General features: G+C 49.2%; 1 protein-coding gene across 6 annotated transcripts in view; it reads right to left on the minus strand.

The window, feature by feature from the left end:
• Window positions 1–23838, minus strand: part of ZBTB7C (zinc finger and BTB domain containing 7C) — a 380670-nt gene that overhangs the window by 277948 nt on the left and 78884 nt on the right. For 5 of the 6 annotated variants that reach the window (XM_055080252.1, XM_007112166.4, XM_028479911.2 and 2 more), the window contains one exon: window positions 18721–18947. The gene's annotated coding sequence lies outside the window, so the exon portion shown is untranslated. Of the gene's footprint in view, window positions 1–18720; window positions 18948–20616; window positions 20637–23838 lie in introns of those variants that run through there. The other variant, XM_055080254.1, reaches the window with a different exon arrangement.

Genomic DNA, 23838 nt, shown 5'->3' on the forward strand with positions numbered 1-23838 from the left:
ATTAGAGAAATGCAAATCAAAACTACAATAAGGTATCACCTCACACCAGTCAGAATGGCCATCATCAAAAAATCTACAAACAATAAATGCTGGAGAGGGTGTGGAGAAAAGGGAACACGCTTGCACTGTTGGTGGGAATGTAAACTGATACAGCCACTATGGAGAAGAGTGTGAAGGTTCCCTAAAAAACTGAAAATAGAACTACCATATGAGCCAGCAATCCCACTACTGGGCATATACCCTGAGAAAACCATAATTCAAAAAGAGTCATGTACCACAATATTCATTGCAGCTCTATTTACAATAGCCAGGACACGGAAGCAAGCTGAGTGTCCATCAACAGATGAATGGATAAAGAAGATGTGGCACATATATGCAATGGAATATTACTCAGCCATAACTATCAAATGTAAAATAGATAGCTAGTAGGAAGAAGCCACATAGGACAGGAGATCAGCTCAGTGGTTTGTGACCACCTAGAGGGCTGGGAGGGTGGGAGACACAACAGGGAGTGGATATGGGGATACATGTGCAGCTGTTCACTTTGTTACAAAGCAGAAACTAACACACCACTGTAAGGCAATTATACTCCATTAAAGATGTTAAAAAACAATATTAAATGGGAACGACTTCAAAGATTATATACAGGATAATAGGTTTTGAATAAGCCTAAAAATAACTACAATAAAATATACCTTTTAGGAATACATATAGATTAGATGCAGTGGAATGAGTAAAAGGAAAAGCAGAATGATAAAGATAAGATTAAGGAAGGTGATGACCTCGGGTGGGAAGGTCTGAGGCAAGATCTTAGGTCTGGATATAGGTTTCCTCAAATTCTTGCTTTGTTTTGAGTGTTGAGCTATTTGCTGCTTGTAACATTAATTAAAAAAAAGAAAAGAAAAAAAAGAAACAAACAACAAAAACAGCTAAATACATAATTAAATAAGATCAGACCATGCATGGGCCAATAGAAGGAATGTTATCAAACGAAGATTCTGATTAAACCAGTTTTAAGCAGGAGCGGTCCACAAGGGGGAAAACAAACAAATATACTGGGCATCCATTGTAGGCTAGATACTGTCCCAGGTTCTGGGTTTACACCAGCAAATGTAATAATAATAATAATAATAGGGGCTTCCTTGGTGGCGCAGTGGTTGAGAATCTGCCTGCCGATGCAGGGGACGTGGGTTCAAGCCCTGGTCTGGGAAGATCCCACATGCCGCGGAGCAACTAGGCCCGTGAGCCACAATTACTGAGCCTGCACGTCTGGAGCCTGTGCTCCGCAACAAGAGAGGCCACGACAGTGAGAGGCCCACGCACCGCGATGAAGAGTGGCCCCCGCCTGCCGCAACTGGAGAAAGCCCTCGCACAGAAACGAAGACCCAACACAGCCAAATAAATAAATAAATAAATAAATAAATAAATAAATAAATAAATAAATAAATAAAAACGATAATAATAATAATAAAATCCCCACCATCTTGGGGCTCACACTGCAGTGTAGGGAGACGGACATTAAACAAAATATATAGTGGCAGCATATAAGAGGTATGGAGAGAAATGAAGATCTGGGAGACAGGAAGCAGGTGATCCAGGAAGGCCTCACTGAGAAAGTGACATTCAGGCAAGGTCCTGAAGAAGGGGAAGAAGGGGGCTTGTAGATCTCTGGGGGCCAAGCTTCTCAGCCAAGGGAACAACCCGGGCAAAGGCCTTGAGGCAAGAGTGCCCAGAACAGGGAGGAGGCCAGTGTGGCTGGAGGAGGGGTCAGGAGGGAGAATGGGGGCCCTGCAATAAATAAATAAATAAATAAATAAATAAATAAATAAATAAATAAATAAATAAATAAATAAATAAATAAATAAATAAATAAATAAATAAATAAATAAATAAATAAATAAATAAATAAATAAATAAATAAATAAATAAATAAATAAATAAATAAATAAATAAATAAATAAATAAAAACGATAATAATAATAATAAAATCCCCACCATCTTGGGGCTCACACTGCAGTGTAGGGAGACGGACATTAAACAAAATATATAGTGGCAGCATATAAGAGGTATGGAGAGAAATGAAGATCTGGGAGACAGGAAGCAGGTGATCCAGGAAGGCCTCACTGAGAAAGTGACATTCAGGCAAGGTCCTGAAGAAGGGGAAGAAGGGGGCTTGTAGATCTCTGGGGGCCAAGCTTCTCAGCCAAGGGAACAACCCGGGCAAAGGCCTTGAGGCAAGAGTGCCCAGAACAGGGAGGCCAGTGTGGCTGGAGGGGGGGTCAGGAGGGAGAATGGGGGCCCTGCATCTGAGGACTTGGACTTTTACTCTGAGCAACATGAGGAGCCACTGGAAGGTTCTGAGAAAAGGAGGAAACCATCTGACACGTTTCAAAGGGTCCCTCTGGCTAGACTGCTGGGGACAGAGGCTGGGGCCCTAATCAGGAAGCAGTTGTGATCATCCAGGTGAGAGATGAGGCGGCTGGTGCCTGAGAGATAAGAGCAGGGCAGGTGAGAAGTGACCGAGTCCTGATACAATTATGACCCGGCCACTGCTCTCCTGGGGGCTCCAAGGCCAGCAGCAAAGACCACACGTGCATCCAAATAACCACAACAGAACATCTACCATCGACTCTACAGCAGTTTACGTAGAGTCCTGCTACCCTGCCTGGCCCGCAGAGGCCCTGCTCCTCAGACCCTGGCCCTGGACAGCTACCTCCTCTGGGCTATCACCTCTTGCAGCCAGAAATCCTGGTCATGTGTGTGGCCAGATGGGTGACATTCCACCTCCACCCAGGGTCTGTCAGCCCCACAGTTTCCTCCTCATGTTTGGGCCCTCCCCTGCACCCCAACCGGGGTTTCCCTGTGCTCTCATTACAGGCCTCACTGTGACCAGACTATCAGAGCCCAGGGAAGCTTTAAATCCGTGGTTCCCATTGAAATCACCTGGAGAAGTTGAAAAATTACTGGCACCTGAGTCCCACCCCCAGCGACTGCTGTAATAGGTCTGAGGTATAGCCAAAGCTTCCAGGTGATTCTAATGTGCAGCCAGGGTTGAGAGCCACTGCTCCAAGGGGACTGGTCTGGCTTCCCTGCCCCCATCCCTTACAGGTGCTTCAGGCCCACAAGCCTCTTTCCTGCCCCCCCCACCCACGCTCTCCAAGGCAAATCCCCGGCTGGTGCATCCTCCACTGAGGAGAGGCCTCTCTGCAGGCCCTAATCAGCCCTGAGATGAGTGGAGACCACTCACCTAACTCACGGGGTAGGCTGGGACCCAGGCTGCCCCCCAGGCCTGGAGAGTGGAGCAGATACCCAGGACCACCGGCTTCCGTGGTCCCTGGGGCTGCTTCTAAGGCCAGAAAAGCCCTGCGGCTCAGATGCATTTAATCAAGGCCGTGCTGGCTCCCCTCCCCTGCTCCTCCCCATTCTTCCTCCTTTAGGACTTGGAATGCATTTTTATTAGACTTTTCCTAGGTGAAAATGGTGCCGGGCTGGGGGTGGGGAAACTGGATGGAGTGTGATTTACAATATTGCCCTGAGTCCTCACACCTCCCAAGGGCAGCCACATTCGGCAGCCTGCTCAGAGCCATTGGCAGACAGGGAGCTCTGCCCAGGCTGCGCTCAGATCTGCCCCGGCCGGGAGCCACGTCTCTGCACAAGCACCCCCAAATCTCAAAAGAGCCAAAGGCCCTTTGGAAAACAAACAGGGGAAGTTGGATGCTGGTGTCTGTAAGGTTCTGGCAAAGACTCCACTCAGAGAAATAGACCATGTTCCCCAAACCCCATACACATCAGATCAGGCTGACCCTGTTATATTTTCTCTTTGCTCCAAGCAGCTCTTTTGACTCCCATCTGCCTCTAAGTTCCAGGTCCAGCCTTCCATCCCTGCTTTGCCCCAAAGAAGAGAGGCCGTCTTCCCTGGATATAGGGTTACGAGGCACCTCCTGCCCTTTTTAGAGAGGGTTCCTTTCATCAGGTCAGTTTCTGGTGGGCTTAGTTCCCCTGGGGCCCTCCTGTAAATGCTATAGCAGGATTTCCCAACCTCGGCACTACTGACATTTGGGGCTTCTTTGTTGGGGAGGGAAATCTTGTGCGTTGTGGGATGTATAGCAGCATTCCTGGTCTCTACCCACTAAATGCCAGTAGCCCCCACCCTCCCCACATCTGTGACAATAAAAATGTCTACAGACATCACCAAATACCCACTGGAGTGGAGAGGGGGGCAAAATCGCCCTGTTGGGAACCAGTGTGCTATAGCAATTTGACTGGGAACCACTGGAGGGCAAGGACTATGCCGGCACTTCTGATAGCTCAGTCCAGTGGCCAGTACAGAAAACCAGACGGTGTGATCTTGGTCAGGACAACTCTAACCTAACCTCTCCGGGCTTCAGTGTCATCCTCTGTACTAATAATAATGGCCAATACGTGCTCGGGGCTGGCACTGTGCTAAACACTTTGCATGGATTTTTTCATTTAATTCTCAGTTAACCCTCACAATGTTTTTCTGGAAAAGGTATTTTACAGATGAGGAAGTTAAGGCCCAGAGTAGTCAGGCAACTTGCTCAAGAGCACACAGCAAGAAGGAAGGCAGTTTGACTCCAGAGCCACAGTCTGCACTCCCTCCCTCAAAGAGGGCCTTGGGCGTGAGACCACCTCTAAAGTCCTCTGCAGTCCCACAGCTGTGCCACTCTTTTGATGTTGTCGCTACAAAGATAATGTCCACTGGGCATCCTGTATTCTTTGGCTCCCCCCCTGCCCCGCCATCCATGATACGGCTTGCTCATGTCAATCAATCCGCTCCTACTACATTCTGTGCCAAGATCCAGCTGTCAATGAGTCATGGTGTTTACCTCTAGAGAGGAGGCAGATTTTAAAAGCCTGCTGGACATTTATTTACAACCGTGGTAAGGGCTAAGAGGAGGCCTGACCCAGGCCAGAGGGTCAGGAAAGGGACAGCCTAGCTGCTCTCTGATGGGTGTGCAGGAGTTAAAGCCATGAAGGTGAGGGAGGCCAGTGCCCCGAGAGAGCAGGTGTGTATCTCCTGAGGTGGAAAAGAGTGCTGCTTGTCCTAGAAACCAAGGGAAGAGAGAGCAGGAGGAAGCAGATGAGGTGGGCAGGACCTGTGGGCCCTGGTAAGAATTTCTACCTTTATCTGAGAAGCAGCAAGAGACCCTTAGAGGGTCTAAATAGGGAGAGGTCTTGTCAGACGAGCATACTCACCAGAGCAGCTACTGTGGGCTGCTGGGTGGGTCCAGGAGAGGATGACATGGGGCATGGAGGGACTGGCAAACTCCAGAGACACTGAACGCGCAGGTCACAGGGACGCAGGGAGGGCTGAAGCAGGAGGCCTGAAGAACCATGGTGCTCTTTATAAGGGGGGGGGACCCAGAGTGTGGGGTCCAGGTCAGGAGCTCCGTGTGGGCGCCCTGCACTTGAGGGCTGCTATGCACGACAACAATGGACCGAACGACTGACTGATCTACCGACTGATTCGTGGATAAATGATGCCCAAACCTCTTTCCTGGGATGAGGCTCAGTGTGAGGCCGCCACCGACTTAGGACTCACCCTGGACAGAAACACAGCCAAACCACAGAAAAGACACCTGCAGGCGGCCAAGCCCTGGGGAAAGAGACCATACAGTGAAAACGTAAGTTATTATTACTATTACCTTATCAGATCTGACAAGAGCGCAGTCAAAGGTGGGCCCGCCCTGCAGCGTGTAGTATAATATAAAGGGACTCTCAGGTGGCAGTTGGCTGTTGCATTGATTCTTATTCACGCAGGAGCTAAATCACGGTGCTAATGTGAACCGTGTGTGAAATATCCCTTTTACATGCACTAGCAATGAAAGGGCTTCGCAGACCTATAGCCAAATGAATGTCCTTCTGAGTAATGGGAATCTGCACGTGGGCATTATTTTATTACCATGTACAAGCCAGAGACATCAAACCTTTGATGTCACATTAAAGAAAGCACTCCAGCCAGCCACCCAGGGAGGTGAGGAAACACCAGCATGGAGCCCCTCGTGGAGAAAGGAACACTGAACTGCTATCCAGGGCCTGAGGATTTTAAAACTGTACTTAACACCATTAGGTTGCTCCGAGAACCACAACACGTGAGGATAGGAATGGACCTCAGGCCCTCAGCTCACCTGTGCGATGCATGAAGGAAGGGACTTGTACAGAATCGCTCGGTTCATCAGTTGCAGATCTGGGACTGGAATCCACACCCTCTCACTGGTTCAGGCCATGGTGCTTCTTCCACTGCACTCAGGACTCCAGGAAACCTTTATAGAGATTCCCAATCTCTCAGGCCCTGGCTTGAGTCTTCATAGAAACCCCCAGAGGAAATGAGAGTAAAGACTATTTCTACCAGCCCAAGTTGGCAGACAAAGGACACTGCATCTTGGCAGATGTTTTGGTGACTATGGGATGCTAGGTGACTAGGGGAAAGTTGCTTGGAAGACAGGAGAATGGCATAGGAATCTGGGAACAAAGTCTTATTGGCTTGTCTGTTTATAAATAATGCATACTCTGCCTACTTCTAGAAAAGATTTGGGGTGGTTTGCAATTTAAAACACATACATGCAATAAAATAGCTCAGACTGACATCAGATTGCAGAACTGTTTTTAATAGCAAAAAAAGTTGGAAATGACCCAGGTGTCCCTCTATAGGGGGCTGGTTTAAAAAAACTGTCCATGCATCCAGTGGAATACTACACAGCTATTTTTTTAAAATGAAGAATTTACTCTGCGTACTAATATGAAGAGATTTCAAGGACATATATTTAAGGAAATAAAAAAGCAAGGTGCAGAATATACAGTAGGCTATCTTTTGTATGGCAAAGTGGTTAAGAATATATATTCAAATTTCTCCATTTTAGCATAAAGAAAACACTGAAAGAATAAACCTAAAAGTTATATAAATGGTGGCCTATAGGGGGCAATGGGGGGAGAGTGAAATCTCAGTGTATACCTTTGTATGTCATTTTGATTTTTGAACTGTATAAAATGCTTCACCTACTCAAAAATTCTAATTTAATTAAATACAGAAGAAAGGGGAAATGGGAAATCATTCTAGATGCAAGAGCCAAAAATTTCTCCCTTCTGCCCCCTCCAAAAATGGATGCTAAAAGTGCCGTGCCTGGAATCCCACAGTCACATGGACCGAGAAGTGGAGGGCGCGTCACTCCAACACAAGTGGAGGCTGGGCATGGAGAGCAGATGGGCAGCCTGCTGGGGCTGGCTGCAGGGTCCTGCCCTTCCTGACTCATCACCGGAGGGAGCAAGAAGAAGGAAAGGGCTGGGACCTGCCCCAGGCCAGCATCGCTCAAGGCCTACCCACCTCTGGAGGGCTATGCCCAGGTCTGCTCCCTGACTCAACCCTGACACACGGTTACCACGGCTCCTGACATCAAGTGGTTCCAGAAGCAACCAAACTTCATTAAGTACAATGTTCACATTCTTAGGGTCTGCCTGCCAAGCCCACCCCACTCCAGGCCTTCCTCTCTGTATACCCAGCATGGCCCTGGTTCCCCCAGCACAGTGCCCTGTGCCCTCGCGTTGCTCAGACACAGTACTTGTTGGAGAAGAATTCTGGAGAGGTGAGAGGGCAGCACCCTCAGCTAAGGACGGTGGCTTCGGCCGTGTAAGCGAGCTCTTCCCCTCCCAGGCTCCTCTCTGATCCCCTCTCGGAGTAGGAGGTGGCAGCCAACCATCACATCCATTAAAATGTACTGCTACCACCCTGACATCCACTAAGGAGGTGGAATTAACTCTAGCCTATTAATAAAGTATATCCATATTATAGAAAACCATATTATAAAAAACTAGAGTGATGCGTACGAGTAGTTTTTAGAAGATTATATTAAGTAAAATAAAAACACAAGCTGCAGAACATAATACAATACATAGCTTGATCCCATTTTTGTGTAATATTGATCTATTTCTCCAGATCCATGGCAACAGTATAAATACAGATAGTGATATGAATGTAACAATTTTCTGAATTCTTGACAGTGGTGATCTCTGGGGTGGGGGTGGGGGTGTCTCACAATTTCCTTCACTTTCTCAAACACGTGTATATTATTTTGTTTTCTTATACAAAGCAATTATTATTTTTGTAATCTGAACATAGATCTCTCTCATGCATTGCATACATTGCTGGTCTGGTGGGTCTAGTCGGAGATTCAGTGGAAGAACTCCCCTCCCGACCCTGCACCATCCAGCAGATGGGAAACTGAAGCCCAGAGAGGTCAAGTGACTTTCTTGGCATCACACGGTGAGTTAACAGCAAAGCTGGGCTGAGAGCTCCTATCTCCTGACTCAGCCCTGCACTCTTTCCACTACGCCTTGTAGCCTGAAAATAAAATCAGTATGTATTTGTGGAGGGTTCTTTATGTGGTTGGTAGGGGAAAATAGGGGGAATATTGGCAAAAAAAAAAAAAAAATACTTGGCACTCCAGGACTCATTACTGGGCTGCCAGGTCAATACCACCTCCCTTGACTCATGAAATATTCCAGGCAAGTATTCATTTAAAGATGAAACATTAACTGTAAATCAACACCTGGAGTGAGTGCTGAGTTACAAAGTGAATTAGAATAAGTGGGTAAATGGATGGCTGGTCTCAGCCCCAATGGCCACCTGACTGTTACCCACCAGAGCTGGGAGAAGGTCTACCCTCTGACTCAGAAAAGCAACAGAAGGTCAGGGTCAGGGGAGGCTTCTTTAAGGAGTATCTCTCTAACATAAAAATAATTGCCACTGCCTCCCCAAATGCACCTGAAATGGCAGGATGCACATTAATCCATTAACAAGTGTTATTAAATCTTGTGCTGCACTGGGCTCGGAAGGCCTGGCTGACAGGAATAAAGATGGTGGCCTCTTCCATATGGTCACTGCTTTGCAACTCAGAAAGGCTTTCACTCATCATCCTGCTGGAGCCTCTTGATGTCGTGTGGCCAGCAGTTTTTAACCTTCGTTCTGTGTCTGAGGAAGCAGTTCCATGACTTGCTCAGGGTCCCACAGGTCAGTTTCCAAGGCAGAGCTGGACACCAGATCTGCCAGGCTTGGCCCCGTATGCTTCTCTCATACCCTGCCCTGCTGGGGGTACCAGCATCCAGAAAAGTAGACGAGCAGCCTCTGGGAAAGTGGAATGGCCAAAAAACACAATACAAACCAGTCTAGAGTCGAGTGCTACGTCTCTCCCCACTGGACCACCAGTGGACACCTTGTGCCACTCTGAGATTTTTGTCTTTTGAGGACAGTTTGCATGTGTGGGTTTGCATATGTAGTACACATGAACACATTTTTTAAATGTTTGACTAACTCTTTATACTTCTTGAAGTGTTTTTGCATACACTGCCCATTAAACTCTCTTTCTGTAGGTAAATGATGTCAGCAGGACAGGTAATCTAATTCTTTCCAGTTAACAGATAAGGAAACAAGGCTCGGGGTAACTTGTCCCATGTCTTATTACTTCTCAGTGGCAGAGGGGCTCTCTCTGGATCATTTCATTTCATGCTCCCAATTCATTCATTTCATTTCATCCTGGGAGAGAGGCGTGGTTGCCCCATCTTACACTCGCGGACACTGAGGCCCAGGGAGACTAGGCCACCTGCCCCAAGTGGCAGAGCCAGAACCCAGCACCCTGGGCCCACAGCTGAGGTGTGAGGTGTACGATTGCAGGGAAGGTCCACAGTGGGGCAGGCGCTGAGTAGGTCCTGCCCCAAATACCAATACTAACAATAGCTTTCTGAGCTTTCAAATGTGCCGGGAGTGGGCTGAGCTCTGTCCACACGGGACTCTTGAGGACAAGGCATGTGGCCCGGTTGTCTCTGAATCCTTGCGTGGCACAGAGCTGGGCCCCCTTGTTGACCTGAAGCACCCACCACAACCCTGTCCTTTTCTAGGACTTTTTCTCCCATTTCTGCTGTGCAAATTAAAGGACAGTGTGGGCTCTTAACTAACAAGTGCCCTTTTTTTTTTTAAATAAATTTATTTATTTATTTTTGGCCGCGTTGGGTCTTCGTTGCTGCACACAGGCTTTCTCTAGCTGTGGTGAGCGGGAGCTACTCTCCGTTGCAGTGCGCGGGCTTCTCATCGCGGTGGCTTCTCTTGTTGCGGAGCACGGGCTCTAGGCGTGCGGGATTCAGTAGTTGTGGTCTGCGGGCTCCAGAGTGCAGGCTCAGTAGTTTTAGCTCACGGGCTTAGTTGCTCCGTGGCATGTGGGATCTTCCCGGACCAGGGCTCGAACCCGTGTCCCCTGCATTAGGCAGGCAGATTCTTAACCACTGAGCCACCAGGGAAGTCCCACTAACAAGTGCCTTTGATGGCCATTCATGCCAAATAACGCCATGCACGCCCCCTGGGAGGAGTGAGAGCCCCCCATCCAGCTCTCCACACCCAAGAAACTGAACTGTCTCCCAAGGCTGCCTCAAATCCCTTCACCTTTACTTGAACAACTGCGGCCCACCTTTTGCAAGATTTCCACTCAGGCCATCTTCTCTCTCTGCCCTAGGAATGATTTGCTGATGATAATAAACATTTCCACATGAAGGCTTGGTTGTCTCTGAGTCATAATTTATTGCTCTGTTTCCGTGGTCGATACTTTTTTTTTTTTGCTTTTTGCTTAAAAGACAGGGCAGGAGTGAGTGAGCCTGGACGAGATGAGTAATCCCAGCTTCTCTAAGCTCTGGTGGGAAGACGGAAACAAGGGGTGGAGCCGGAGAGGAGAGGATGGGAGTGGCTGGCAGGGCCAGGCAGGGGGAGCATGACCCCAGTTCCGGACAGGGAAGACTTGGGTCCCCAAGTCAGATAATACTGCAATCCAAACAGGGTTTATGTGCTCAGCTGCAGCCTGTGGGTGTGTGGAGGCGGGAGACAGGGAAGTATTCTAGCTGAGTGATCCATAACCAACAAAGGGATGGTCTGTCCAAATCTTCCCCAGGCTTCAAGGCCCAGGTCAAGCGCCACCTCCTCCAGGTGGCCTTCAAGGATCCCTCCAGCCAAGAGCAATTCCCCTTTCCTCTGAATCTGAACCTTTCGTTTATCACTAGGGTTAGATGGCTTTGCCCCGTCACTGTTTATTTGTACTGCTTCTCCAGTTCCGTCGTGAGCTCCCAAAGGGCAGAGAACTTGTTTTTACCTCCTCTGTACCTTTTAAGTTTGTGACATCCAGGATAGTCTATCCCTTGGGTAATGTTAGACCACACCTATACACAGAGCCAGGAGTCTCCAAGCAAACATTTGTGGACCGAGTTTCAGAAAATGGCACTAAATAATAATCACACAATTTAACCTTTGGTCTTGGGCTTTATACTGCATGAAGCCCTTTCATAATCTTGGAAGGAAAGTGGCAGGTGATATGAAGCTCATTTTACAGGTAGGAAAACTGAGACTTAGAAAGTTTGAGTGATTGACCAATGACCAGTTAGTAAATAGAAACAGCTCTGGAGCCCAGGTTTCTGACCTTCCTGATTATCCTTAGGGGAGCCGAAAGTTTCTGTCTCCTCTGAAGCACATGACAGATTATTTGGGGGAACATGGCACTGCTATGCACCACCACTCCCCGCCTCCGCAAGATGCACAGTACGTGTTAACATTCATCCACAGTATAACTGAAGTTCTGAAGAAACCTGGTTGGCTTAGTTCAATGCAACCTTCTCCAGACTTACCTCACCTGGAACCCTTTTGCATGGGACACCTACAGTATCCTGAACTGGGGAAATGTTCTACTGCCCCACTGCTACTTTCCTAAAGGGTAAATCGTGTTCCCAGGAGAAGCTGTATATTATGGACGAAGAAAGGCTTAAGCTAGATGAAGAAAGCTCTAATTGTGAAATTTCAGGGCTCAGCCAACCAGTAAGGACATTTATTATTATTTTACTTTTTATTATTGAACGTTTCAAATACACACAAAATAGAAGAGCATAATAAATCCCCACATACCCGTCACCAATTACCAAACCAGCTTCAACAATATTCAGCAATCTGTTCTTGCTTCATCTTTTTTTATCTAAAATATTTTAGAGAAAATCCCAGACATCATCTGTAAATACTTCAGTACGTAAAAAAATTAACAATAATACCTGGGTATAACAGGGGCAGGATGGGAATAAAGACGCAGACCTACTAGAGAATGGACTTGAGGATACGGGGAGGGGGAAGGGTAAGCTGGGACAAAGTGAGAGAGCGGCATGGACATATATACACTACCAAATGTAAAATCGATAGCTAGTGGGAAGCAGCCGCATAGCACAGGGAGATCAGCTCGATGCTTTGTGACCACCTAGAGGGGTGGGATAGGGAGGGTGGGAGGGAGGGAGACGCAAGAGGAAAGAGATATGGGAACATATGTATATGTATAACTGATTCACTTTGTTATAAAGCAGAAACTAACGCACCATTGTAAAGCAACTATACTCCAATAAAGATGTTAAAAAGATTAAAAAATAATAAAAATTAAAAAAATAATAATAGTAATAATTCCTGGGTATCTAATGCACAGCCTGTCTCTAACCTCCTTGATTCTCTCAAATAGAGTCAAAGTAGACTTGAGTCATGCGTCAAACTGGACCCATAGAGGCCATTCGGTTGGTATATCTCTTAAGACTCTAAATCTGTAACAATTCCCTCACATCTCGCCATTATTTCCCCTCGACCTCCTGTTGGGAAGATAGGGCATTTGTCCTGAGGAGCCTTCTCATTCTGGATCTGGTGGCGGCCTCTCTGTGGCGGGCTTTCCCATGTTCCTCCAGCTCCTGCATAAGGTGGTCGTTAGATTTACAGGCAGGAGCAGTTTTATGTTCAGTTTTATGGTGGGAAAGTGTCCTGGGTGGTGTTGTGTCCTTCCCGTCACATCACATCTGGTGGTCCACTTTTAGCAAAGCTAATATTGATCCATGGATTTGGATGCTGGGGGGATATATCTTTTTGAGCAACTAGGTCTTCCCAGCATCTCCAAAGTCATATCACATTCTAGAATTTGGTTCTAGATACATCTCTAGCCTGGGATTTCATGGAGGACTCTCTACTACCACCAGCTCCAAAATTCTATCAGCCTATCCTTTCCTAGGCTATCTCTGGGTGACCTTTTACCTTTCTTTCTTTTTTTTTTTTTTTTTTTTTAATAAAGAAAAGACACTTTTAAATGACCAGACAAGCCGGGGACCCTGTCTTCCCTTCTGGCCAGGTGCTACCAGCAACTCCATGGGCTTAGCTGGAGTCCCAAGGTCTCCACAGCCCATGGATTCCTCCACCCATCTCTTAGGAGATGAGTCAGAATCTCAAGGAGAACAAGAACACATAGTTGAACATGATAAATATGCATCCAAAATTTTTAAAAACCAAATTACACAAATCAAGCTTATTCTGAGAGGTTCGTTTTGCCAGGGGTCTCTAGTGCTCCAATCAGCATAATTAAATAGCAGGATCTCTCTAGAATTGATTGTGGTTTTCACATTTTTTATCATCCAAGGACCATTTCAGCGAGATGATTTTAAGCTAATAAGAACCCCCGAATTAGAAACTAATTAAGGAGATGGAAAATACAAATGTATTTGTTTTTAGTCGGGCACTATTTTTATCAGAGGAAGCATGCAAAATTAAAATTGTCAAGTACCAATATGAAGGTTGTCAGTCAAGGGCAATGCGGCTTTCTGCCTCTCCCTGCTGCAAAATTTTAAGGTGATATATCAGAAGCTGTTCCCTGTGGGCCCCCAGGAAGCAGTAAAGAGACTAATTTTGAAGAGCAGAATTACATACTGCTAGACCTGACGAGCAAAAGGGGGTTGCCATAATACTCTCAACTCTTTGGTGATTGAGATTCATAGCGCCTCTTGCTTTTTGAATGCATGTATGCCTGGCAACAGCATTAAATCATTGCAGTGCACTTTCTCATGTGCTCATTTAACAGATGAGAACATTAAGGCCCCGGGAAGTTGAGAGATGTGTACAGGGTCACAAAGCAAACTTCGAAAGAATCTAGACTATATCTCTACCTAAATATGCTTGATTTTATGACACTCGCTCCTCATCGTCCCCCACATGCGCCATAGATTACCTTTTAAAATAGATGCTAAGTCACAATGACACTGCTTTGGAGGACTCTTTTAGGATTCGTGACAGCCTTGAGAGCTCAGGGCCCAGGAGAGGAACAGGAAGCAGAAGCCAGCTGCCCCCGGGGGAGGAACGACACAGGGACCCACAGACGGCTGCGGTGAGCATCCAAGGACCACTGACGCAACCTCACACGATCAGATGTTGACCCAACCTTGAAAACGTCATTTCAGTCTCCAGGGCTGGAGAATTCCCATTTGTCTATAGACTTTGCACTGATTCCAGCATGGCTGACACCCGGTTACTCTTTGCAGCACCGACCTGTACCTCCTTTATCCTGCTCCCTCCACCCCAGGCCTAAGGACAGGGGATCTGCCTGCAGACACTCTATTCAAACCTCCTTTCCCATCGCAGAATCCTCACCAAATCCAAGCCAGGTAGGTGAAGAGGACCCTTCCTTAGCTCCAGGCCTCTCTCCCCTCCGGCCCGGAAAAGATGGATTGGGAACTTTCTTGACACCTAGGGTAGATTCCGAACTCAGGGGGATGAGTTAGAGACCCCACACAACAGGCTGAAGAAAACTAAGGATGTCAAGGAAACCTGCCACTGACACACAGGAGACAAAGGATTATTAGTTGAGAGGTGCTCGCCCTGCAGGGAGGAACACCCAGGGGAGCACTGAGCGGGGCCCACGGGTGGGAGGACAGTGCGTGATGATGGCCCAACCTGCCACGTGACGCCGAGTGGAAGGGCACGTTTAGAATCAACCCAGCTCCCAACCAAGAAACCACACCAGGTAGGGAATTAAGAGTCTTAAAAACATTGCATAATTTTATGCAGGTCTTTCACATACGCTATCTCATTTGAGTCTCAGAAAAACCCCAAAGGCAGAAATTAACCCATTCCTCAGGTGGGGCTGGCCTTAGGGGAACTTGATTTTGCGGAGTGCCACCCTTATGCCAGTGACATCTGTCAGGACACATATGTAGCAATTACTATTTTCTGCTGCTGTTGGGAGCCCGTGACTGGGGCAGATGCCATTCACAGAGTAATAAAAAATACCCTCTCCCAAACCCAGAAAGAGCAGCCATATCTATGACAGCAGGCTCCCTGGCCCTCACAGGGAGTAATCTGTATTTTTATGGCTGGTAAAGAAAGGAGGCAGGTAAGGTAGGGATGGGCCTTTGTTTCAAAGGCTGAGGCTGGGAGACAGGAGAGAAAGGGGATGAAGGACAAGCAGCTTTTCGAGTAGGGTGCCTGGGTCAGGTCCCAAGACACTTGGGATGGCTTAGGTAATGGGGTCCTGGGGTGGCCGGCACCCCCTCGGCCCACTGAAACACAGTGCCACGGTGGTGTCCATCCTCTAGAGATGAAAGCCCGGGGGCCCCCGCCTTCTCTACCACAGAGCTGACACAGGGGCACAAGCTGCCTGCAGGACCTGTCTCCTCCAGGTGACCACACGGCTCTGGATAAGGAGGACCACAGGCAGCCACCCTGGGCCAAGGTCCAGGCTCACCCCCTGACCATCTGTCCTGCCCCACAAAGCCCCAAAGTCCTCCTGCAACAGAAGGGTAGAAACAGAACTACAGAAATTCCTGCTAGGACACTTTTGCCACACTTAGCCCATAGGGAACTCAACCCGGTTTTCATTTAATTTAGGAAAATAAAAAGCACTATTTCTTGACATGGAATGTCACAGAGTAATGATTATTTTATTTAGTCCTCAGAGTTACCCAGCAAAACAGACATTCTTAGTGCCACTTTCAATGCAGCTTCTGAAGCTCAGAGAGCTTTGGGAACTGCCTGGGGTCAGCCCGGGACCAGTAAGTGGTGGCATCTGAGGCCAGCTGGGAAGACCGGCAGCCAGGGCTGGTTCTAGAGAACATACGTTACCATCCAGAACAAGTGATTCAAGACATCTCTGATTCTTCAAGCCAGTTTCCCCAGGAATTCATTTCAGATGTGTCATGAGAAGAGGACAGAATAGTAAGTCCTGCTGTCTAGCTCAGGATACACCTGGCCTCTGGGTGCCCCTGGGCAAAGATGCTCTAAATTCTAGACCTAAGCTGTCCAACAGAGTAGCCACTAGCCACAGGTGCTGTTGAACACTTGCAGTGTGGCTGGTCCAAACGGAGATAAACTGTAAGTATCAAACGCACTCTGGACCTCAAAGACTTTGTACGAAAAGAAGAATATAAACGATCTCATTAATAATCTTTATATTCACTCCATGTTGCAATGATAATACTTTGGACATGTTGAGTTAAATGAAACATTATTACAATGAATTTCACTTGCTTCAAATTGAAAATCCCATGAGACCGGCTCATGATCAGTCTCTCTGGGCAGCCCTGCTCCGGGTCGCAAGTCTTGCCTCGGTTTCTGTACCCGACTCATCCTGCCCCACTCCCTTGAGCAGCGCGCAGCGCTGGAAGCCCAGGAGGCAAGACTCTCCAAGCATTCCGAGAATGTCCTCTCTTCTCAACACGTCTGTAAATTCCTGGACCCACCCCTCCCTCCCTCTATCCTCCTCGGTGCCCAGAAAGCAGCCCCAGGCCCAGCAACTGCCAAAGCACTCAGAGGCAATCACCATTTCTGAGTGTTCGGATCCACCTTAAGCTACATTTTCCACCGCCAGAGGAATGCCGAGAACCAGGTTTTCAAAGCCCAGGCCTCAAACCCTGTTCACAAGCAGAAGCCCAGGGAATTGGGATGTGTTTCTCCCAGCCTTCTTTGCTCCCTCCCCTCCCAGACCATAAGCTCCTCCAAGAGCAGAACAATGGAAGAAAACTAAATGATTGATCACTTACTATGGTGCCAGCTGCTGTGCTAAATGTTTTTCATGTTTCATTTTATTTAATTCTCCCAACCAGCCTGTGAGTGAGAAAGTCTTGTCCCCATTTTGAAGACAGGAGCCTGAGGCTCCCAGAATCCCAGATCTGTCTCCACTCCCATGTTTTTTCCTCTGCCCCATGTTCCCTCCCCTGAGAGCAGACATACCTCACGCATCTTTGTATATCTGGCACCTAGCACAGTGCCCAGTACAAAATAGGTACTCGGTAAATATTGGGAAACTAGTTTGAGAAACTTCTAGATTCAACCCTTTGTTCTTTCTAGACTTAATCAGAAAGTATTTTGCCCCTTACCTTCCTGAGGCTGCTAAGTCCTCAGCCACCCACCTGCAGGGCTGGGCCTCTTCTACCTCCTCCTGCCCCCCCATCACCTCCCATCACGAGGGCCCAGGGTCAGCCCTGCCCAGGTCCCCAGTCAAGCCTAAAATGCACAGACTGCCTGCTCCACTGAGAGGTGCAGGTCTGAGAATAGCCCAGAGCTGGTACACTAGGGTCTAGGGTGCCCGGGGACACAGCTAGCCCCAGGAAACTGTGAAGATACCAGCTCCCTAACAAAGCCCCTCCAGGCCTAGCCAGACCCCTAACTATCCTCACCAGGGTCCCCAAAGCTCGATTCCCCTGCCATTTGTTCATATAGACAGGAGCCAAGACCTGGGCCCACCTGGTACCTGTGGCTGATCCGTTTCCTAGAGCTGGGCTCAGCTTTCTGGATTCCTTCTTCATCTTATTCTTTCTGCCCGACTTAGAACAAGGCCACCCAGAAGTCCTAATGCTCTGCCCCTCCCCACCCCTTGGCTTGGCTTTGTGGACCCTGACATTGGCCTGCACTGGAATGGAATTTGCCACACCCTCTTGGGCCTCCTGCCCCAGGCCATTGGCCCTCTCCCCCTGCCCTGGTCAGTTTCCCAAGGCCCCAAGCTATTTTTGCTCCCGCCCCAGCCTGCCGTTTTCCCCATGGCGGAAATTGCCAGAGTGGTACCCAGTATGACACACACAGTGACGACCAGATGGCCAATGGAACAGGCCCTCCACTAGATCAGAGCTCATCTTCAGGGTCTCCAGTTCCACTGGACCCTGGTCCTTCCAGCCTCAGGATCCTGCCCTCTAGGCTCTGGGGACCTTCTCAATGCTTTCTGCCTCGGCTGACCTCCTCAGATTACCTGCTAGACCCAGGGTGTCTGCCAGCCCCTGCCTGTGCTCTCCAGACCCCCACCCATGACCTCCCCAAGTCAGCCTTGGTCATCTGTTACTTGCCCTGGCATCCTTGGAGGGACGAAGGCAGCCACAAAGTCCCTATTTCCTTTTTTACAAGAAATACCAACCCATCACCTCACCGGTCATTCAAGAAATCTGACCCAACCCAGAAGGCTTCTCAGCCAATAAGGCCTCCACGTCTATCCCTTAGGTATCACTGATCCATGAAAGAGCTCCTGCACCCCTCGCTGCCTTTGTTTCCCTACTGGCATCCATGCCCTGCTTCCCAAGGGAGCTGATGGGAAGTAATGACTTCTTGATTTGTTCCTCTAAGGTCTTAAAACAAGAGGGGCTACATCCATATGGCATCAGGCCTTCCTGTAAGGTATAGTAAGTGAACCTGCCTGATGCTAAATCTGCTGGTGCCTAGCTCCAGCAAGAGCTTGGGGCAGAAACTAATAACTATAAAGCATCCGTCTATTATCTTATCAGGGCTTACTCTGCTTTGTTTGCATGGTTATCCTCCCAAGAGCTGACATTTTATGTCTACTGCAGGCTGATATATTCTCCTACCCGCCATATCATTCAGAAAGGATCGATGAACCTCAGGTGCATTACCTGTCATTACACCGCGTACATGTCACTTGGGGCCGAAGTATCAATTCTTCCTGAGCCTCCCCGGTGGTACAGTCTCCCGACTTGGAGGCTCCAGGTCCAACGAGCTACAGATTGTGCTCACTCCTCAGGCCCTGGTGGGCTTCATGCCATCCCTCACTGCTCTCCTGGCTGGCCTACTCCTCAGGGGTAGTGAGGCCTTCTGAGTTCCCAGCTGCTTCAGAGGAGACCTGTAGGAAGAACAAAGGTCCCTGTGACCTACCAAGGCTAGAGACACATGTCCAAGTTTTAGCTGTTCTAGAACTTTCCAGCCACCTTTTTTTCTCTCTCTCTATTATTAGATCTTGTAACTCCAGGTGACTATACAGACTCTACCTCAACTAGGGACTTCACTGCCAATGACCCACCCACCAACCCTACCCCCAGGCCTCAGCACGCGTGTGCCAAACACACACGCCCCTTCATTCTTATCTTCTTACCTTGGCATATTTCGTTTCATCTGCCTGAAAGACCCACCTTCAGTCACTCATCCTACCCACCATTCAGAGTTTAGCTCATACCCACCAACAGAACCTCATTGCCCCGGGAAGAGGAAGGACCTGGGTGTCCTCCCTCCACCAATGAGACCCACAAAGAACAAGGCCATGTCTCCCGGGGACATTCCTCAACTCCTGTAGCCCAGGCCCTGGGACAAGGCTTCCGGTGTGCTGTGGTTTGGGGGCTCCAGGAAAGCCACCCACCTGTGGCCTCCTTTCACAGCCCTTCGCTCAGAGTGAGAGACAAGGGTACAGATGCAAACCTCGCTGGGTGAGGGACACAGACACTGCTGCACTGAGTGACCACATTTCATAGCCAAGACCACAGCTCACACTCTGGGGTGGCAGGGGACAGGTAGGAAGGGGCTCCAACAAGAAGAAGCCGCGCCTCAGCATGCAGATCTCCTGGGTTCTGGAGACTGGGGCCACATGCAGGGCCGTAGCCCTGCATCTCTGACCAGGCATGGCCTCAAGCTCCCGGGGCCACTGCCCAGACAGCTATGACCCTGAGCTCCACCCCAACTTCGGGGTCCTCTGGGCCTCAGTGGACCCACAGCTGAGAAGGGGCTGTGGCAGGTGGAGAGTGTCCACCAGGGCAGCCAGCGCTGCAGGAAAGGGGGAGCATAATGGACAGGGATGAGGGTAGCAAAGGGAGGCAGGGACCTGGAGTCCCATGGATTTTGTAAGCCTAACAATGACAATGTCTTACACACATACCCTGACTTATACCCTTCAAGCTGCTTTGGCATCCACTGGACCCATGTGGTTTCACAGTAGTGACATAAAGGGGTATTTTTTTTTAAGTTATTTTAGAGATGAGGAAACGAAAGCACAGAAAGGTTGAGAATCTCACTAAAGATCCCACAGTAAGATAGTGAAAGAGTCAAGACTGGAATTTCTGACTCCCAGTTATCTATCATTCTTTTCAGCAAGCCCCTTGGTCCTGGGTTAATTTCCTACCACGTCAGGGGAAGGGCGGGTCGGTAGGAGTGGGGAGGACGAGGGGAAGAGAGGCATGCTTGGCCTGCTGTGGGGGAATGGGGAGAAGAGAGAACGGGAGGAGGATGGAGCCTGTGGTTTCTCGCCTGCTAGGAGGGTCTAGGCGAAGAAGGCACCGAGAGGAGAGTGATAAACAGGGAAGGCAGGAATGTGGAGGCCCCTAGCTGACAGGAGCAGCTCAGGCAAAGAGGGTGCTGCTGTGATAAATAGCCACAGCTTGGGAGTGGGGAGGCGGGGCAGGGTGACGACCTTGAGCCTCCAGGGCAACCTGGCTTTACAGCTCTGGCCTCCGAGGCATTGCTGGGCAAGGCAGCCCTGGGGATTAGAAGCCCCTTTGAAAGAACAAAGCAGTTATTGGTATTACCTTCCAAAAGCATATACACACATCAATGCTCTTTTGTATATGGGATATATTCCTGAATAATGAAAATGAAAAAACGCCACCACGAAGTTCCACCCCTACGAAGAAAGATCTCAGCTGCTCCTGGACAATGGGATTCTCTGCTTGATTCCAACGCTGCTCTGCTTCTGTTCTCCAGGAAGAAGTCACAGCCTAGGAAATTCCTACCTGGCAGGAAGGCAGGCCGAGATCCTTCTAGAATAGGCAGCACAGGCCAAAGGCCAGGAAACCCAGGATAGGTGGCCAATCCATGGAGTTCAGCGGAAAAAGGACGCAAACACCAAAGGCAGCCAGGAGCTCGGTGCAGACCCACATGCCCACCGGACCACACCTCCAAACATCAGGCTACGGGAAGAATGGAAAGTCATCCCCTGGTGTTATTATCGCTCTGTGTCCCAGGCACCCCGGGGAAGGGGAGGGGGTCCTTGTTCTACCTGGTAAGACGTGAGCCCTACTACACGTGCACCAGATGCCGTGGGGAAGGGAGGAGAAGCTGCACCCTTCAGAAGCCATTTACCAGCCTGTCCCATGGGCTGCAGGATCACCTGGCGGCTGTAGCTCCGGAAACAAACAGCTAGAGCACATCAGTTTTTGCTGGGGGTGGGAGGGTGGGGATCGGAGTCCTTCTGAGCCCTCCTGCAAGGTGGGGTTGAAACGTATTCATAGCAGATGGTGCTGTCGCCCTCACTCGGGATTCTTATTCCTAATTATCTGTGCTGTCAGCAAAACAATTAACCCTCAAAGAAAAACTGCACCATCCACTCCCAACCATATGAAAAGACAATTTTTCCCAAGGACAAGGGACACTTAGGGCAGCAGCAGAGGGAAAGTAGGGCAGCCTTGTGTTCAATTCGGGATCTCACTCTCCCTGGGCGATTTCGCCATCCTCTGACCTCCGTGGTCCGCTGCATGCATCGCATGGCAGCCCCTCCCGCCTCTGAGCCTGCATTTCCTTTCCCATAAAAAGAGGGGGTGAGTCCAATCCCTAGGGTCCCCTTCAGTCCCACAGTGCTAGCATGCTACAAGCGTGGCTCTTTTCCTTTGAATTTTAAGTTCCTTTGGAGTAGAGATTGAGTTTCCATTTGTTCCTCCATTCATTTGCTCACTTGTTTATCTGCTTATTTATTCATTCACTCATTCATTCAGTCAGGTATATAGGAGATACGAAGAAACTATCTATTCAGCCTTCTTGACCACTGCATGGAGCTGTCTTCCCCTGGGATGTGGAGGGAGGAGGCAAGGATGGAGCAGGGTGAGGTGGAGGTGCAAGGGGCTTCATCCTTGGCACTGGCTCGGCATCAGCTGTAGGAGGGGAATCCCATTGCATTTGTGTTCTCTCTGAAGATTCCGCTGCAGGAAGGCAGAGTCCTCTCCAGAGAGCTGAATGTGGTAAGCAAGCCACCTTGGTCCCCAGGGCAGGCCTGCAGAGGGGTGGAGAGGTGCTATGTAAGGAGATCCAAAAGCCCCCATCAGCTGCTGTGGAGCTGGAGAGAGCACTTTGCAGGTGTTCATTAAAGACCTGAGGCGTGAGTGAATGAACCAGAATGCCCCTCCTTAAAGGAACTGTTTAAAAGAAAGGAGAGTTTTTATAGGGCTAAGGCATGATGTTTGTTACCCAGGGGGCTACTATTTAAGGCTGGGCTGATTGGTCCATTTTGTCTGCTGTCAGGCACTGTCACGGGAAAGAAAGCAGGGTGAGCAAGAAATTGTAGAATGATCACTGTCAGCGCTGAAAGAGCCTTCAGGGATGACATCATCCTGGACGCGTTTTGCAGGTGCCATCTGGAGAGGTTGAGGGCCTGGCTGCTCACAGACAGGGCGGGCAGAGCAATACTCTGCCGCAGCTGGCTCCACATCCAGGCCGCACTCTGGTCCCAATCCACACAGCCTCCCAGGACCACCCCCTCAGTACACTGGGGAACTCAGAGGGCAGAAAGGAAGGCCCAGATGGGGGCACCGTCTGGCCCACACCCCTCCGCAACCCCATGGGGCAGCAGGCCTCCTACTCAGGCAGTGGCAGTGCTCTGCGCACCTGGTGAAGGAGCGCGGAAAAAAGATAGGGACGGGGCTGGGCGGGGTGGAGGGCAGGGAGCTGAGACCCCTCCTCGACCACCATTTTGCCCAGTTCAAGCCTTGTGACGTCTTTCTTCCGTCTCCCTGTCGCCCATCCGGCTACCAGCGCTTGCCTTCACCCAGTGACCAAGAGCACAGGCTCGGATGCCAGCTCCTCGGCATAAAAGGAGTGTGTTTATATTCAAAGCGGGCCGTTGCCCACTCAGAATCTGCCCACTCAAAGGCAGCACATGTGACTGCACCCCCTGCCCAGAGCCCAAGCGGGACAGACGCCAACCTCTGGCTGGAGACATTTCTAAATATGAGCGTGGCACAAAGAGTCAGGTTCCCAGGCCTCCTCTGCTCTGGAAGACCCAGCCAGGATTGTCAAGGCTGCCCGGAAGGAGAGGGCTGGGGGCAGTCAGGATCAGGAGGCAGCCAGCTGAGACAGCCATCAGCCCCAGAAACATCACCTGAACCTCTCCCTGGCCTTCCAGCCTCGTTAGGGGGAGAGAAAGGATTATACTGCACCCAGAAAGTCTAATCAATTGCCTGAAACCCTTGGCAGCAGGGACAGGAAAGCCACTGCTTGCTCAAATGCACATGGATTAAAAATATACAAATGGAATATTTTTTTTCTTCCCCTCTCCTCAACCTCCTGAAGCCTGGGATGCTTGTTAAAAATAGCCTTGCTGTGGCATGGATCCTACAAAACCCAATGGCTGGCATGAAAATTAAGAAGCCATTGGAGGCGGCACTAAGTGGTTACCCCTGGGGAGTGGGCTGGGGAGGGCCGGGAGGGGGTGCTTTCAAGTGTTTGCAGATACACTTCTACACTGCTTGGATTTTTAACAAGCAGATATTATTTTTATTAGGTTTTTTTTTTCAAGTCTCTGTTCTCTTTTTTTTTTTTTACTCTTTAGTTCCTCTTCATTTTTTTTTAATATATTTTTTGGCTGCGTTGGGTCTTCATTGCTGCATGCAGGCTTTCTCTAGTTGTGGCGAGTGGGGGCTACTCTTCATTGTGGCGCGTGGGCTTCTCATTGCAGTGGCTTCTCTTGTTGCGGAGCACGGGCTCTAGGCGCATGGGCTTCAGTAGTTGTGGCACGTGGGCTCAGTAGTTGTGGCTCATGG

This window comes from Physeter macrocephalus, chromosome 19 (assembly GCF_002837175.3).
Source record: "Physeter macrocephalus isolate SW-GA chromosome 19, ASM283717v5, whole genome shotgun sequence".
Lineage (NCBI taxonomy): Eukaryota > Metazoa > Chordata > Mammalia > Artiodactyla > Physeteridae > Physeter > Physeter macrocephalus.